The following is an 18,448-nucleotide window of genomic DNA, read 5'->3' on the forward strand; positions in this document are numbered from 1 at the left end:
CTGCTGCACCTGTGCTATCTGGGAGGAAGGATTTGACAGGTAATTAATTGGTCTTATATCTAAGCATTCCCACTGCTTCAATCCCTGGTTCCCCACTACCCACTCCAAAGCATTATCTCTCCTTTGTGGGCAACAGCACAATCCACAAACTTTCATGGCATTCTGACTCAGCTGCCTTTTGTTTCAAGGACATAGGGCAAGAGACATGTAGAAGCACTTCTCCGGGGCCTGAGCAGGGTTAGTCTTGAGTGTGGATGTTTAGGGTTACGGACCACTCCAAGCCAGGGGTGAACACGGGAATCCAGTAACAGAGGAACTCATGTGTTCTTAGGGGAGAGGGTCTAAATGGGCCTTTCAAAGTGCAGAGGCCAGGTGAAGTTCTCCCTTTGCTGAGATAAGGATGTTATATTAGAAGTCGTTTCCAAGTTATTTTGTGGAGCATGTGACAGCAACCACTACATCCTCTCCTGCCCCATGTGCTTGCCCACCAGTCTCACCAGATACTCAACTTCTCTGTGATGCACTGTTGCCCCTCTGTGATTCTGTTCATGTGCTTACCTCTGCCTGAAATGTGTTTCCCCCTTTTCTTTGTCCCTACTCAGTAGGGACAGTTTGTACTCAGTAGGGCATAAATCTGATGGTTCTCACACTGCTCATAAAGACATGGCTGAGGTTGAGTAATTTACAAAGGAAAGAGGTTTAATTGACTCACAGTTCAGCACGGCTGGGGAGGCCTCAGGAAACTTACAAGCATGGCAGAAGGGGAAGCAAACATGTCCTTTTTCACACGGCAGAAGCAAGGAGAAGTGCCAAGCAAAAGGGAGAAATGTCCCTTATGAAGCCATCAGATCTCATGAGAATTCACTTACTATCATGTGAACAGCATAAAGGTAACCAACCCCATGATTCAATTACCTCCCACTGGGTCCCAACCACAACATGTGGGGATTATGGCACCTACAATTCAAGATGGAATTTGGGTGGGGACACAGCCAAACCATATCACCGACATCTGGTTTTCTAGCTACACCTTCCATCTTGTTCTTTGGAATCTCTCATTAACAAACTCATAGACAGACACCTTATGCTCCTAGTCACTTTCCTGGGTCTGGAGCCATTAGTGCCGAGAACAGGAAGGGAAATTAGGAGAAATGGCTGGAGTGATTGTAATAACTGGTGGCCTGATCCCATAGGGAAATCTCTAATTGGCTCAGCCTGCTTTCATCTTCTGCTGGTGTTTCTGCCCATGTGATGATTTCTGTGCACAAGATATACATTTTCTTACATAGGTGTTCTATGTCACCTGCCCCTCTTGGCGCTGATAATAATATCAGGAAGCGACAGCATGGCTACCTTGGCCCCCTGCCTAAGTCTATCCCACAACCCCTAAATGAAGGCTCTCCCTTCGTTTAGTGGCCACCAAGACAGCCCCACAGAAACTCCTCCTCCTCTGTTCCTTGCTCTTTCTGATCCATGACCTTCTGGGTCTTCTTTGGGGCTCTTTGAGAGCAGAAGAGGATTAAGGTTCAAGGGAGACTGCCCTATCTTCTTCCCAGGCTCACTACGCTACAGTTCTTTGTGGCCTTGGTCCAAGCTGTTTCAACAAGCCACTCTGCTTCTTACTTCCTATCATCCCTACTCCCACTTCAGAAATCTCCAGAAAAAAAGCAAGCAGAAGACACAAAGCAAGCTCTCCCAAGAGCCCCCTCACCATCCTCAAATCCAGTCGAAGCACTGCAATGTTTCATTTTGCCTGGGAGTGAGATGTAAATCTCTCTTCCTATAGGTACCCCCAATCTCCATCAATAATTCCTGTAGAGCCCCCTCACCTGGCTCTGGGAGGGAGTGAGAATGTCTCAACAGTCTCCACTGAAAGAATGGTTTGCTACTCTCTCTTCTTCCATAGCCTGGGACGTTGGGTCCTAGGAAGTGGTGAGGTGGTGATAGAACTAGATCTGCCTCTTAATAACCCCTGAAGGAGTCCGTGTGGTTGATGTCCCTCTTTAGAATGTGGTTCTTGCCACTTATTGTATTCAGCTTTCAATCCTATCACCAAGTCAACATCCTAATACATTTGCCTAGTGTAAGTCCTTCAAGGGCAGTCAAGTTCCACCCTTCCACAGAGTGTGCCGTAGCCCCCCAAGAAGCCTGTCTTAATATCTGGCCTCCTTTGCTGTTTGCAACCTCTTTCCTTGGCATGTGAATACCTAAAGGGCAGGGACAGGGGCTTATGCATCTCTGTATTCCCAGGACCTTGCACTGGATCTGGCACCTCTCAGACCCACAACAAAAGTTTGTTGGATGAATAAATAAAATAAATGAACTTAATTAAGAAATACTGAATAAGTCAGCTATTAGATAAAGAAGGAAATGAATAAATGAATGACTGAAGGAATGAATGAGCAACCCCAGAACCTGACTGGGTCCCCCTCTTGTCTTCTAACCTCCCACGAAGCTCTCAGGAAGCCCATTTGCAGATGGCCCTCAGCTCCTTAGATTCCAGGAGAGAAGGCTGCCCAGCCCATGGTCATGGAAGTGTTAGCTCAGGAGGCAACAGTTTCACTGTGTAAAATCAGTCTATTCTAGCCAAATTAACTAGGTAATACTCTGCATTGGTGTAAAATTCTCCATCAAACCATGAAGACTGGCATTTAAAACATTTAAGACCCGAGAAGGGGAGGAGAGGGCAAGAGATTGCATCGCTTTTCCTGGCAAGTAATGCTGAAGGGTTTCCCAGCCTCACTAAGCAGGGAGGAGCCCCACCTGTGATTCTCAAAGCCAGTGCCCGCTCCATGCCCCTGGCTGGGCCTCCTTGCTCAGAGCTCTTCACAAGATCTTTCCATTCTTGGGGTCACTGACCCTACACTGGGCCCTCCTGTGGACCTTTAGTTGGATGATGCTGAGGGCGTCAGACATAAGGAAGACTAAGCTAGAATCTCCCCAGGCAAACACATCATGGCATTTCCTGACCCCCCAACTCCCAACCCTCCTTATAGGGAAGCCACCCCTGCACCGATTCCAGAGCACCCTTCATTCTTAGAACCCAGAAGATTCAGTCCCTTACATTCCCAGTGGTAGCCGGGGGTCCCCCTAGTGGTCCCATAATTGAAGTGAACAAAGACCATCCCTGAGGCTTGGCTGCATGTTAAGAAGGGCATCTTTTTCTGTCAATAACATTTATTGGGCACCTCCCACAGCCAGGTGCTAGGACTCCTGCGAGGAGTCACAGGCCTTGATTACAGGTAGCCTGTGAGCCTGCGGGACAGTACCGTGTGTCTTTGCCTTTCTGGTGCCCACAATGGCATCGAGTCAGTGCTGGCAAATGCTGTAACAGATACTTGCATTCAGCAATGAAAAGTGAGTAACAGAAGCAGTGATACAAGATACCTCCACGTACACCCATTAAACTGGCAACCACTCATCCCAACCCCTCAGGGCTTGGTCCTGGGGCCCTCCGCAGGAGGGGGAGAAAAGGAGGCAGCCTCCCGGGATTGTTCTGTGCTGAGGTAGCATACTGGCTGCTGTGCCCTGGGGAGCCAGCTCCCTGCGTAAGTGCACAGATAGACAGATAGATCGTATTAAGCATACAACATTCAGGGGCTTCATTTGGAAAAGACACTGATTCTAAATGACTGTTTGCCACTGACAAGGCACATCACCAAGGCTAACACAGACAGCTCTGGGTTATCCAGCTTGTATTCCTGTCACCCCTCCATCCCCTGCGTGGGCACACACATGCACCCTAGGGCCCCACTTGCTCTAGCCCTGTGCCTAAGCTGATACTGCATTCTGGGTGGCAGACTCGCTTGGCAGAGACCAGATGCCAGCACATCCCTCCCTGTCCCCTGGGGATCTCAGCCCCAGCTGCAGCAGCCAGGCAGCCTTGGGACCCTACAGTCCCCACCTATCCCCCATCCCCAGAGCTCATCAACACAACTCCCCATCTCCTTGTCCCCTCTCCCACCCCATCCTCCCTCTTTACTGCTTATGCCTGTGTAGGCAGGAGGCAAAGCGATGCGAATACATTAACATTTCCTTAATTCTATCTGCGCCTCCAAAACTCTGAGTCACAACTGGGTGGGTTTTCGTGCCTGGTGAACTGTCAGCCTCATTCAGAAATGCCATTTTCTACTTTGCTCCTGGATCAGCGAGAGGACAAGTGGCGGCGGGTGGGGGGGTGGGAACCACACGGGGGGTAGGAAGTGGCACACCCAACACTGACTGGCCCTCAACTGGTGACAAGATTGAGGCCCCTGCAGTCCCTAGGAGAAGCTGTGCAAGTTTCTACTGAGAACCCTAGAACTTTGCCTTTGTATAGCAACGTTTACATTTTACAACATGCATTTACCTACCTTATTTTGTCATTTGTACACCCATTTCATGTAAGTGGAAAGTGAGGTACATAGATCTGAAATGCCTTGCCTGGATATGACACAGCTAATAATGATAGAGTCAAAGCTATTTTTATCTTCTGGGTCCAAGTTCATGCTATGCCTCCTGACCTTGCCACTGCTGGAAAACTTCCAAGAAATGTCACCTTTTCTCTGGACTTTGAGAGTTCAAGTTTGACCTTGTCACAGAGTCATGCAAAGGAGACTTCAAACACAGATTTTTGGCCAGGAGTTTTTTTTTGTTTTGGCTTGTTTTGTTTTTTTCAGATGTGTTTCTGGATGTCTTAGGCAGAGCACAATTTCTCCAGCTGCTCACATGGTCCCCACCCACTGCTGTGTTATAGGACCAGTTCCAGTTCACACGTGTCCATTTCCTGCCTGGATCTAGAATTTGAACTCACGCAAGGTTTCTGTCACCTAGGACCAGTTCTCTATGCATACAAGGAAGGGGGACACCAGTGGAGTGTGATCTCCATGATGCTGGCCAGCCCCCTTTGCTCAAAAGTGACTCACTTTTAACACATATTAATCCTGTGGGCAAGGCGGTCTGTTCAGCACTGAGTAGATATGAAGATGAATAAGTGTGGCCTTTCCCTCCAGCAATGTAGTCGGTCATGGAAAACACACACAATAATTACATCTAAGTCAATGGTGTGGTCACAAAAATGCCATGGAACCAGGACAGCCTAGGGTACTGGGGAAGAAAGGGGAACAGGATCAGACAGTGTGTGAAGGATGCTGAAAGAAAAAGTGAGAGGACGCTTAAATTAAAAAAAAAAAAAAAGCTAACCTTATCTCCTGCTTGCCTTGAAGACCAGAGTGACCAGGTATCCCTGCACTCAGCCACCCAGGACTCCTGCCTGGTCCAAGACCCTGCACACACCTCTCCACACCTGCATATGCCCAGGGTTCTGATATCAAGATTTAGTGCCCTCAGCCTTGCCAGCTCAAGCATTTGATCATGGTGGCTGAGTTCAGTTGAGTGTCTGCCCTCTCAGGCTTAGCATCAGGGAAACTGCAAGAAGCTGCCAGACTCCTGCCTGAACACAAGGAATACTGGAACCTGAGCAGCGAGGGCCAGTGGGAAAGGAGGAGGAGCGGGAGTGGAGGTGTGGCCAGGATGAGGAAAACTCATGGGGTCAGTTGGCTTCTCAGACACCCAAGAGTGCAGGGAAAGTTCAGACCTGTCTGGAGCCTGCATGATATCCAGGGGTGCAATGCAGTAGGTGAGCTCCACAACAGGAGTTTTATATAATAGGCATGTTTCCAGAACAGCATGTCTTAATCCATAGGTATCTATGAACTGAGAGGTATTTCAGAAGTAATGCATCCCAAATAATAAAAAATTAAAGTTTACAAATAACTTGTTGGATTAAATCAGGGTAAATTCAAATGTAACCATGGAAAAACATTTTTTCATTTATTCTTTGGCCATTTGTTCATTTCACCAATACTAAGACCTGATTATGTAAGCTAAGCACTGTACCTCTCATTCTTAATCATTGTATTCCTAAGTGTACTTTTGTTTAACAGCTTTATTGAGATATAATTCAAATACTACACAATTCACCCATTTCAAGTGTACGACTCAATGATTTTTAATGTATTCCCAGAGTTACGCAACCATTACCACAGAAAATTTTAGAACATTTTTATTCCAAAAAGAATCCCCACATCCTTTAGCATCCCCTATCCTACCGCAGACCTAAGCAACAACTACTCCACTTTCTCTATATATAGATTTCCCTGCTCTAGACTTTTCTATGAATGGAATCATATAGCATGTGGGCTTTTGTGACCTGGCTTCTTTCACTTAGCATGATGTTTTCAAGATTCTCCACGTCATAGCATGTATGGGTACTTCATTCCTTTTTAAGACCAAATAATGTCCCATTGGATGGACAGACCACATTTTGTTTACTTATTTTCCAGTTGATGGTCTAAATATATTATTCAATGGTAAATAAAAGTGTTAAGAGACCGCTGCAAGGATTGCTTAGAACGTGGGCATGCCATCCAAGTGTCCCGTATGTGCTGGTATGTATGTATGATGGTGAAACAAGTTGAGAAACCCCATTCCAAAGGCTGGCTGGGCACTTTCTGCACCAACCCACACCATCCAGTGGGCATGGGCCTCTGGGACCTATGGCTGGGCCTGCAGCCCGCAGGCTGTGTACCCTAACTTGATGTGTCAGGCTCAGAATCTGCTGCCTAGACAGTGTTATTGGACTCATGGTTATTCAAAGCACACCCCTTCCACCGTCCTCTGGAGGTTCAGTAACTTCATCTTCAGATGTCTCATATGCACACACACTCACACTACCTCTTCACCAGATGACATTTCAGGGCCCCAACACTACCTCCTTTTCCTATTCTTTGTCCCAAGACAGACAATGCTCTCTTTCGTCCTTGCATGTATTATACCCCCTTCTCATCTAGAGAGGAGCTGATAAACTCATTTCCCCTAGTGTCCTAGTGCCCAATAACAGCCTAGTGTGCCCTATCTGGAGTCCCTTCTGGTCAAATGCCAGGCTTTTTTAGTTATAGGAAGATGGAATTTTGGAGGAAACTTAGATTGGGATTCTCTATTCCCACCTGGTTTAACAGATTAGAAGGCTGAAGCTCAAGGATGAAGAGAAAGTTTCCCAAGGACTGATTAATGGTTGTATCAGTTAGCAATAGCTGCCTAACAAATCACCCTCAGAACTTAGTGCCAAAAAGCAACAACCATTTATTTAGCTTGCGGTTTGTGGGTTTGAAATTTAAGCTGGGTTCAGCTGGGATTTGACATGCAATCTGTGGCTCTCTGAAGGTCAGCTAGGTGGCTCTGCTTCTGGGGATCGGCCAGCATTAACTGGGCAATGGGGGCAACTGGACCACATTGCTGGCACCATCTCATCCAGCAGGCTGGTCTGGGTGGTAGCAGGATTCTCAGAGAGTGAACTCAGAAAGTCTCAAGCAAGACTTTCCAGGGTTGGAGCTGGCATATCATCACCTCTTATGCATGCTATTGGCCAAAGCAAGTCACAGGACAGCCCGGATTCAAAGAGGCTGGAACTAGACTTTACCATTTGATGAGAAGAGCTGCAAACTCACATTGTAAAGAGTAGGGACATGAAGAGAAGCGATATTGTGGCTGCTCTTTGCGACCTTGAGCTAGGACTGGAGTCCAAGACTCCTGACTCTGTTCTGAGGGTGCAGCACCCACTTCTGATTCTATCTGCCCAATCTTACCTATTGCCCATTCCAGGCCCCTCCTCTACAACTCAGCAAAATCATGTTTGCCAGAAGAGAAAAAAACAAATCCAGCATAGGCAGTGGGTCAAGCTGTTGTGTGTCTTTTGTGTAATCCAGAGAAACAGGAGGAGCACAACTTCCATGCAGCTATACCAACATCCCTCCCTGCGGCTCCCCTCACCCACAATTCCCACTTCCTCTAGGACAGAGGCCAAGAGAAGTTCCCCTCCACCTCCCCTCCGCAAAGGCTCAGATCCCAGATCCCTCTTTTTTTTGCATCTATCCCACATTACTACAAGCTCTCTACTGCTCCACAGTCCTGGAAGAGGAGACAACAGCCCATTTTCCAGCACTGAATAAGATAGCCCCTGGAGTCACTTTTGAAACACCACCAATGTGTTATGCCAATTTCTTTTCTGGGGGAGAACAAAAGCTATTTTTCTCTCTTTTCTTCCTCTGATGGAGAGAAGCAAGACCCCCTTTTGAATTCAACTTTCTCTTCTCTGGCATAAGAAAAAAACATTTAAAAACAAATCTGTCAAAATTCCCACCCTGCCTTCCTAGTTACATTTTTTAATTCAGTTGGCTCCATGTGGGGGAGTCTTCTATTAATAGGTATACCAGGAGGCTTAGCAACTCAGGCAGAAGAGTACCTAGGAGAAAGCTGGAGAGGGCTGACACCGGAACAGTGAGCAGGAATCAAACCGGGCTTAGTTAGGAAAACATGACTTCCCTATTAACGTCCCTGTCCGTGTGATGCTGCCGCTAGAAAAAAAAATGCCAAGAAGCTTATTTGTTTTGCAATTACGGATGAAATAAAAAATTACTTGGTCTAATTAGACCTCTTTTACTAAAAGAAGCGTGTAAAATAACCTCAGTTTCATTAGCAACTCAAAATACACTGCTCGGTGTGCTACATATGTTTAAGTGAAATGTGGAGGGTCAATTTGCTATGTAAATTTCCACAAATTTGGCTAAACTAAAACGATTAACCTAATGTGTATGCAAATTAACTTAATTGATAACGACTTTTCTCCAGGAACTTTAAAAGGGGGGGAAATATATTCCAATTCTAACAATCCTCCAAAGTGTTCCATCACCCAATAACAAAATGATATCTTGACAAATTAAAGAGAATATAATGAAATCAGATTAATTAATGCCAAGACCAATTAGCACATGCAAAGAAACAAATCTCACTAATAGACAAATCCAGCCATTTGAATGAGATTTTTGAAAGCTTTTCTTATTTGTCAATTTGTGTGTGTGTGTGTGTGTGTGTGTGTAATTCCATCTTTGAAATGTTGTTCCCTTTTGTTTAGGATCTAGAATGTTAGACCTGGAAGGGTCCCTGTAGTCTGAAATCCCCTACTTCAACTGATTAAGAAACCGAGCCTCAAAAAAAGGTGAATTTATCTGGCAAGGTGCCACTGACACCCTGGCACCACAGCCCCTTTGTAGCACCCTGCCTGCCAGCAACACCCACTGATGTCTGGAGGCAGGGAAAGCATCCTTGAAGGCCCTTTCAGCTCTGGGACTACCTGATCCTATAGTCTACATTGGAATGTTTACCATATTAGAATACCGTCTACATTAGAATATACCTATATATTTAAGAATTGAAGGGATTTTCATCTTGAGTCTCTTTTTCTTGACTCGGGCCACATTTTTCACACCAAAAGCAATCAGCAAAGCAAGCGGCAGAGCCTCAGCTCCCGAGGAGAGTCATTTTCCCAACCCTGTCCACATTGGACTCCCCTTGAGCGCCTATGTAGTTAGTGGTAATTCTCCAGGCTAATCACTGGGCTGTGAGAGTTTCAGCTCACCTGTGCTCACCCCCTCCACCCTCAGCTAAGGACTCTGGGCTAATAGGCAGAGCTCTGGCTTGGGTTTTTATTTTTATTTATTTTTTCTTGTTACTCCAGATGGTTGCTGAGAGATTGAAGTCTGGATTGCTTCCAGTGGAACCCTCAGACAATGGCAGACTGGAAAGAGAGGCAGCCCTGGATGGAGCTTGGGCAGCAGAGCGCAGTCAGACTCCAGCAAGGGCGACAGAGGCAATAAGAACAACACAAACAGAGCCCACTGGACTCATTCCATGGACTCTGGCCTGGGGGCTGCCTCTTTTAGGCCTTTGGGTGCAGCTCTTGCCTGGATCTAAACAGGACTATAGTATGGCAAGCTGGAAGAATAAGAGCAGGAGAAACAGACTCTGGTTGGGGAGTCAGGAGACAGACCTCCAGGCCACTGACTTTGGCCAAGCCATTTCACCTCTCTGGCTCTTAGTTTTCTCATCTGGAAAACCAGGAAATGAGGATATAATCTAATCATCCTTTCTGGCTCTGTCTCTTAGGTCTCAGCCTTCAGGGTATGGTTTTAGCCTCTAGAATAGCATCAACCCCATGGAGTTGAAAGGGTTAATGAGTAAATACATGTGAAGTGCTTAGACTGGTACCTGCCACATAGTAAGTGGTCAATAAATATTAGCTCATAGTTTTTATCCTGCCAGGCAGTCTTCACCCCCTTTTGAACACTTCAGTGGTATGGAACGTGACAACAATGGTGTATGGATAAATGTTTACCAACCGGCAGAGTGAGGGTGGGGCTCTGCTTTGTAGTGTTTGCCGATTACCATGGTGTAAATGATCCCACTGTGCTTATTCAAAATTGCCAACATGAAGTAAAGCAGCTCACGAAATTCCTGAAAATGTAACAATTGGTTTTTGAAAGCCAAGGGGAGCCAGCTCCAGAGTGCCACTGACATGCAACACCCTTCCATTCTCCATTCTCGTTCTATTTAAACAAATATGTCACTGTTGCACCTCTTGCACATATAGACAGACTACATGCTAATTAAATATAAAGTACTTGTGACTATCCTCCCACATAACACTCTTTTGGGACACCACAAATTTCTTCCCCATCTACCCACTCCCACCTCCTTCCCCCAGCCCTTCAAGCAGAACAGTCTGTGTGTACTTTGGAAACATAAACTCACATTATCATTAATCTAAGCCAAGCATCATTGAGAAAGTAAATCTGCTGCAAAGGAACATTTATTCATGTTTAAATTTTGATGATGTGTATATTAATCACTGATGGGCATTACCCTCTTCATGTACCCTTCAGTGTGTCACCTTGTCCTCATTCTTTCTGTCCTCTGCTTTGACCCCAGCCTCCATTCTGATGGCCATGGCCTATCTTGGGATTGCTTCACCTAGATCCTGAACTTGACATTCCTCCTGCTCTCAGAAAGTTGGTTATTTACCGACTGAAAATGGAGAGTGAAAAGAAGAAAAATAAAACACCTTTCCCAGTGGAGCCCATAAAAGGCTCATGAAGTCATAAAGACAATTACTGGCAGGCCTATATGGAATACCCTCCGTGAGTCATCTGTCTTCTGCTGGCAATAAAGGCACATAGCAAATTAACCATGAGGGAGGCCTGCTCACTTACCCTGTAATTAGATGGAGCTGCAAGATGCTTCCTTTCAAACTTCACGTGGGAGGATCTGTTTTGGCTCCAGAACGACCTGCCTGCTAGCCCAGCCAGGCCTGGGCTCTTCCTTTGGCTACTGCCCGTACAGCACTGAGCCTGGAGCTATGAGACAGTGACAAGGCAGCAGCAGCAACACAGTCCCACCCTTCAAGGCCCGTTCAGTCTGTTTAGAGAAGTAGGCAGTGTGTAAAGAATCAGAGATGATCATAAGCTTCTCAGACTAGCAGAGATGCCTTTCTTTCCCACTTCATATTTCACCACTGCTGTCATGCACTCTGTGTTCTAGCCACATTGAACAGGCTCTTTCTCAAGTTTGTCATCTGCCTTCTGGCCTCCATACCTTTGCACATGCTGTTCCCTCTGCCTGGAATTTTCCTATCCCTACAAGATCTTGACTTGCAGAGACATAGTGCAAATTACATTTGCACTAAGCAGTGTAAATAACATGACACCTTCCCTGACAAGCCTCTAAGAAGATTGACTAGCTTCCCTCTCCCTGCAAAACTTCGTGCAAAATTTCTACTTAGCACTTATCACATTGATTCTAAACACTTGTCTCACAATCTTTTTTCTCTGGATTTTGACTTCAAGGCAGGGCAAAGATGAATTCAACGTGGAATTCCATTCCCCATCTCACCTCTATGTCTAGCATCTAGCTCTGTGTACTTCTAAAGTAAGTTCTCAATAAATATGAGTTGGAGGAATAAAATACAAAGAAACAGAATCTAAATCTAGTATAATCTGGATCTATGATGAATTCAGAAGGTGTAAGGGCTCGATGTAGCTCCTTAACCAAGTCTCAGTCCCAGGGAAGGTAATGGAATTCCAGGCCTGATTCCCCTGCACTTGACAGGGGCAGTTCCCATCCCTTCCCCAGAGGAGATGAGAAGGCGTCAGGGCGACAAAGCCCTGTGTGTCAGGACATCACCTGAAAGGTTTAGCTCCCAGGGGGCAGTTAGGCATGCAGATTAGCACTGGCCCACAGGCCCTATGCTGAAAATATATCTGCTGGAACCAAGATCAATCGTTGGTTAAAAATAAAAGTTGAGGCAGTGCTGATTCTGTGTTTTCCTGAGCATGACAGCCAGAAACTTCTTTCCCAAGACACTGTTGAATGAGCAAAGGGCAAGAGATCATGGGAAAAATTAGACAGCTTACGAGTCTATACCTAGGATCTGAATCAGTGGCCCCTTTGGGAGGAGTGGATAGAAGAGCTACATCGGATGCAAGATGCCCAGATGAGGATTTAAACACTGGGGAAAATCATCCTTTTGAAATTCCTGTTACCAAAGCCTGTCCCAAGCTTCCCACAGGACGAGGCAGGAAATCAGAGCAAGGCTTTCAGTCATGCAACAAATATTTATTTATTTATATAGAGACAGGGTCTCGCTATGGTGCCCAGTCTGGAGTGCAGTGGCTATTCACAGGTATAAACATAGTGCACTGCAGCTCTGAACTCCTGGGCTCAAGTGATCCTCCTGTCTCAGCCTCCCTATAGGCACCTACCACCACACGCAGCTTATTAATTGAGTGTCTACCACGTGTCAGGCACTCCTCCAGATGATAGAGATGCGGTGATGTACAAAATAGTACCAGCCCTCATGGAGCTTCCAGTCCAGGAGTGAGCAGGGGGAGGCTGGATACACAGTAATTAATGATAATTAAACATTTGTCATGAGAATGCACGATAGGGTCCTACCCAAGTCTGAGAGGTCAGAGAAAGCCACCCTGCGGAAGTAACACTTGCATTGAGACCAGTAGGATAAGTAGCAGTTTACCCAGTCAGAACAGGAAGACTGTTCCAAGAAGAGAGAGCTACCAGTGCAAAAAGGCCCAGCAGCAGCAAGAAGCTCCCAAAGGAATCCAGCGTGGCTACTAGGTGAGTGAGAGGGGAGACTGATGTTGGCTGAAACTTGGCAGCTAGCACATCACCTGTAGGTCACGTTGAGGATTTGGACTTCTCTCTGGACTCAGGAGTTTCAGGACGGCTGTGTGTACTTGTGCAGGTTGCCGAATGCAAGGGTGCTGGGCCCAGGGGATACAGGGGCGTAAGTCTCACCCACTTGGCATTCACCAAGCAGTGCATCCTGGCACAGGGCTGCATCCCCCAAGAGAGGGCACCTTTTCCACATTTCACAAAGGCAGCATCTGCTGGCCAAGCCCACAGCACTGTGACCATCCAGTGACAGCACTATTTCAAGTTCCCACCGAGGTGCCTTCGGCACCTGATGAGTATGTTAGACTAGACAATCTGTGAGGCTTCTCCAACTCTCGCCATCTCTAAGTCCTTGAAAGAAGTGGGCAATTGTATCATAGTGGGAGAGTTGAGGAAATAGACCCAAAGCCAGAATAGCCTTCCATCTCTTCAGTGTTCTATCTGGACCACCACCCAGTCTGCAGCTCCAAAAGTTCCCTTGCCCCTCCTGAACTCAGTGGAGGGGACAGATTGGATGGGGTCTGGCATGTGAGCATGGTGTTGGAGCAGGCTGGCTGTGGATGCCACTGTTAGGGCTGTCTTGGGCAGACGGCCTCTGTGGTCTTGCTGGCTCAGTGCTCCATGCTCTCCATGCTGTCGTTTATTTCAGAGGACTGCCCAGGGAAGTAGAGCCCTCAGGGAGGAGGCATTGTTTGCACAAAGCGTCTGTCATTGCCTGAGGCCTGCAGCTCATCTGGACTCAGTCCCCTACTGGCTGGGGGTTGTATTCCCTGTCCTGGGAGGGAAGGAGGACACTCTGTCAGATCCCATCCATCAGGATGGGCACTGCAGGCACAAGTGGCCCAGGGCTCTGCCTCCAGCCCATGCACTAAGAGAGAAAAGGTAGCTTCTTTTCTTTCCTTGTTCCACAGCCTTGCAACGGCCACAGCCCAATGCCAGCCTTTCTCCCCATCCCTATCACACCCCTGGCAACACATTGCCAAGCTCAAACTTCCAACCCTACATTGGCAGGCTAAGCATATCAAAACTGCCATCCTAATTTGGTTAATGGTGCCACGATAACAATAACAGTTTCTGTGTATTGACTCTACCAAGTGGGGCAGTGTATCAGGTGTACAAAGGTGGAGACGCATCCATGAACATACACAGGCTCGCCCCCGTGGCATTACTGAAGAACTCTGTGGCATTTGGTAACTGTGTAACAGGTTGAACTTCAGTTTCCTCATCTGTGAAAAAAAGAGGTAGTAATTATTTTGCAAGGGATTGTGGGTTTGGGGGAGCACATGAGATGAATATGGAAAAATAGGGTTTCTAGTACAAAATCAATCCTCAATAAATGTTAACTATCACTATTAGCTCCTATTTCGTGAGCATCCCTGGTGTACCAGGCACCGTGCCATAGGATTCACAGACATTACCCCATTCAGTGCTTAGCACATCCAGACAAGGTATATAGCATCATCCCATTTCACACAGGTAGGGAGGAAAGCACAGTGAGTGGGATATAAAGCCAGGCCAGTGTGACTTCAAGCCATTAAACTAGTGGTCAGGTGGGGTAGCTCACACTTGTAATCTCAGCACTTTAAGAGTCTGACAGGGGAGAATTGCTTGAAGCCAGAAGTGCAAGACCAGCCTGGGCAATGAAGTGAGACCTCAGTCTCTAATTTAAATAAATACATAAATAACCATACTGCCCACTAGGTCTGGGACTCAGGGCCCCTCACCTCTTCCTATGGGAGCATTTCTTCACCCAAGTTCTCTCATCAACCCGAGAGAGAGGGTGCTTGGGAGTGAGGAAAAGGAGACCAATGCAACCAATATCTAGGGCAAGAGCTGTTACTCTGAAATGTTTTTAGTCAGCCTGGATGCTCACATTGTCTACACTTGAACAAAGGCAAAGACAGTGGGAAGTCTGGAGGTGGAAAGTAAGTGGGATTCAGAGTCCAAAGTCCTGTATCCCTACCTATTAGCCATGTAACCTTGAGCAAGATAAGGAACATCTCCAAAACCCTTTCCCCACCTGTAAAATGGGCTACCACCACAATTGCCTTCTCACAGCTGCTCTGAGGATGAACTGAGATGCTGCCTGTGAAAGTGAGCTTCTCCACCATAAAGCGATATTCAGTTGTGAGGAATTGTTATTTATTAAAGGGCGCTCGCATAGAAGAAATACAGCAAGTTGTAAGAGGACCTCAGTTTAATTTAACACATGAACATGAGTACTGAGTGCCTGCTACAGTGAAGACATATATTCAGATTCAAAAAGGAGATCAAGAAAAGGCATGCAATGGCTTATTGCATATGCTATAGGATTCACAGGACCAGGTTCAGGGTGGCGGCAGTATTTCTTCCAGAGGCGTCTGCATCAAACTTTCAAGAAGAGGATGGGCAGGATGTTGATGGGCAGCACAGTGCAGGAGAGTATTCTGGGAAGAATAGAGATTGAGCAGAACAGAGGCAGAGAAACCAGGACTGGGCAGAGTTCAAGGTGGCTGAAACACAGCCACCTTCAACTGGAAAGGCTGTGAAGCTAGCACAATTTTTATCCCCATTTGACAGATGAAGAAACTGAGGTATGCAACAGTTGCAGAAGTCACAAAGCAAGTAAGCAGTGTGGCAGTCAGCCAGGGATCTGGCTCCAGAGTCTACACTCATGACTACACAGGATCCAATCTCAGACCATGGCTACAGGAAGAAGATGAGAAAAAGGGGTCTGCAGACCTCTTGGCACTTTATGGGATGAGAAGACGAAGAAGGAGAAGTTAGGGAGTTGGAAGAGTGTGGGAATTCAGGTGAGTGAGACTATTGATAAGAACCAATAATCACAAGTCCGGCTAAATGTTTCGAAGGCCCTTTCCTAGCCTTCATGTAAGAAGCCCCTCCCAGTACATGCTGGCAGCATCCCAGACTTTGTGGGAGCAGCTTGGTTGGGGGTCAGGGGAACAGATACATTGCGGCATGTTGAGTGCCCCAGCCTCCCAGAGGTTCCGCTAGTTCTTGGCCACTATAGTTGGATATAGATGATCCCTCACTCTTGTCCCTTAAGACTGGAGCCTTTGCAGAAATCCCAGTCTGCCTTTGCTGTTCAGCCTGTAATACTTGTCACCCTACAGCATCTCTGTGTGCCTTCCCGTAGAGTGAGGCAGATTCTTCCTCCCTAGAGAATGCAGTTCCCTGACCTTACTTACCTCAGCAAGGGAGTATGCAGACAGAGGGGCACAATGGAAGAGCTTAGGCTTTGGAGGCAGACCAATCTGGATTTGGTGTGTCTGTAGAATGGCTGTGCCACTCGCAAGTTGTGTGACCTAGAGAAAACCCATTCATCTCTCCAGGCCTCAGCTTCCTAGTCTGTAGAGTAGGGGCTAATAATACCTACCATGCAGAAAGGAAAAGTGCAAGAACCTAAACAAAGTTGATACAGGCCTCTCCCAAAGGGTGCCCTGTACATGCCAGGCCTCTTCTCCAAGTCCTCTTCCCAGCCCAGTGTTTAGAGAACCTGCTCAATGGCATTTACTATTTGTGCAGAGCACCAGCCCCGATCAAGACAGGTAGCCCCAGGCCTGGTTCCCTAAGGCACAGACAAATGGAGAGGCCCCCTGGCCACCTCAGAAGACCATAGCTCCCTCTCTATCTCCCAGAGAAACTCTTTGATGTGGATGCGACCCTGGCCTGCAGCCTCGTTGCTTGTGAAGAAGGTGCTGAAAGATTTATAGAGATCGGTGTGGGACATAGCAAGAGGAAGGCAAGCAGGAGAGCAGGAAGTGCATGTGCCTGGGGACGGAGTATCTGAGAGAAGAAGTGGTTACAGACCTGTCCATGTTAACAGAGATGTGAGCAGGGCTCCATGAACAGTGGCTGGCCAGCCTCTTGAGACATCCAAGAAGGGGAGGAAGCAAACTGGTGGCAGACACCTGCTGTGAGCAAGGCTCACTCCTGCATTGGCGCATTTGACCCTCATAGCAATTCTATGTTGGCAGATGAGGAAACTGAGGCCAGAGAGGTTAAATAACTTGCCTTGTGTCATACAGTATCACAGACTTCAAAAAAGGTGGTGTTTGAGTTGGGCCTTGAGAGATGGGTAAGGTTTCTACAGACAGGAAGCTGGCCTGGGAGGATCCCCAGCCTCTGGGCAGGGCCACAGCATGGGCAGAGAGCATAAGATGAGTGAAGACCAGGAGGATGAAGATGAGCCAGGTGTCACTGAGGATGGGCCTGGCCAGGACCACGTGTCTAGGTAGAGAGCTTACCAGTGTTAGGCATCCTTGGAGGCTAATGAACTTGGGTAACTCACACAGATAATAAATGTAAGGGAGAGAAGGCAACATCTACCTCCTGACCTTTTTACTAAACCAAGATGTGAACCCTACACCACTTGAAGAAACAAAAGACTATTGGATGAAAAAGGCAAAAAAGAACTAGGAATGCCAAGCTCAGAGAAGAAGAGACTGGGACATGAGGCAGTAAGTGTTGTTACAAAGCCTGGGGATCAAATGTTCGCTTCCATCCTCCCCAGAGGACAGGAAGGGGGAAATGGTTGACATTCTCCAGGCCTCGCCTTCCCCTCATGACCACTGCAAGAAGTGTAAGTCCTTAGCCCCGGATTCAGTCTCCACGCCCACCTGGCTTCACCCTCTCTCCACAGCCCAGTCTCCCAATGTTGCCCACAGTACCCTTGCTTCAAACAGGGCTCCCACTGCCTCACATAGCTCCAAGCCCTTCCTCCAGCCACTCTCCTTTGCTGGCTAGCCCCACCTCCGTCTTCTTCACTTACAAAATGCAAGGAATCCCAACTACATCACGGATTGTTTCAGGATTCAATGAGATGACTCATTCTCATAGTCCAAAAATATTTCTTGAGCATATTGAGCACCTGCTTCGTGCCAGGCACTGGACTTGACGACAGAGGAGATCAACACTGAGCCCTCACCCTCAGGAAGCTCACGGACTGATCGGAAAGGCAGAAAAACCCGTGGTCTACTTGAGCACACATCTACCTGGTAGTGGGGGGATCAGGGAGAGCTTCCTGGAGAAAGTGACAGCAAGGGTGAGACTTGAAGGAGAAGCAGAACTTTTAAAAAGGAAACAATGGCTGGGCACAATGGCTCATGCCTGTAATCCTCATGTTCTGGGAGGCCTAGACAAGAGCATCACTTGAGGCCAGGAGTTCAAATCCATGCTGGGCAACACAGGCAGACCCTGTCTCTACAAAAAATTTAAAAATTAGCCAGGCGTGGTGGTGTGCACCTGTAATCCCAGCTACTCAGGAGGCTGAGGCTCCTAGGAGGACTGCTTGAGCACAGGAAGATGAACTGTGATTGCCCCACTGTACTCCAGCCTGGGAAAGACAGCAAAACCTTGACAAGAAAGAAAGACAAGAAAGAAAGAT

The sequence above is a fragment of the Colobus angolensis genome, unplaced genomic scaffold (genome assembly GCF_000951035.1).
Source record: "Colobus angolensis palliatus isolate OR3802 unplaced genomic scaffold, Cang.pa_1.0 Scaffold7, whole genome shotgun sequence".
NCBI classification, from domain to species: Eukaryota; Metazoa; Chordata; class Mammalia; order Primates; family Cercopithecidae; genus Colobus; species Colobus angolensis.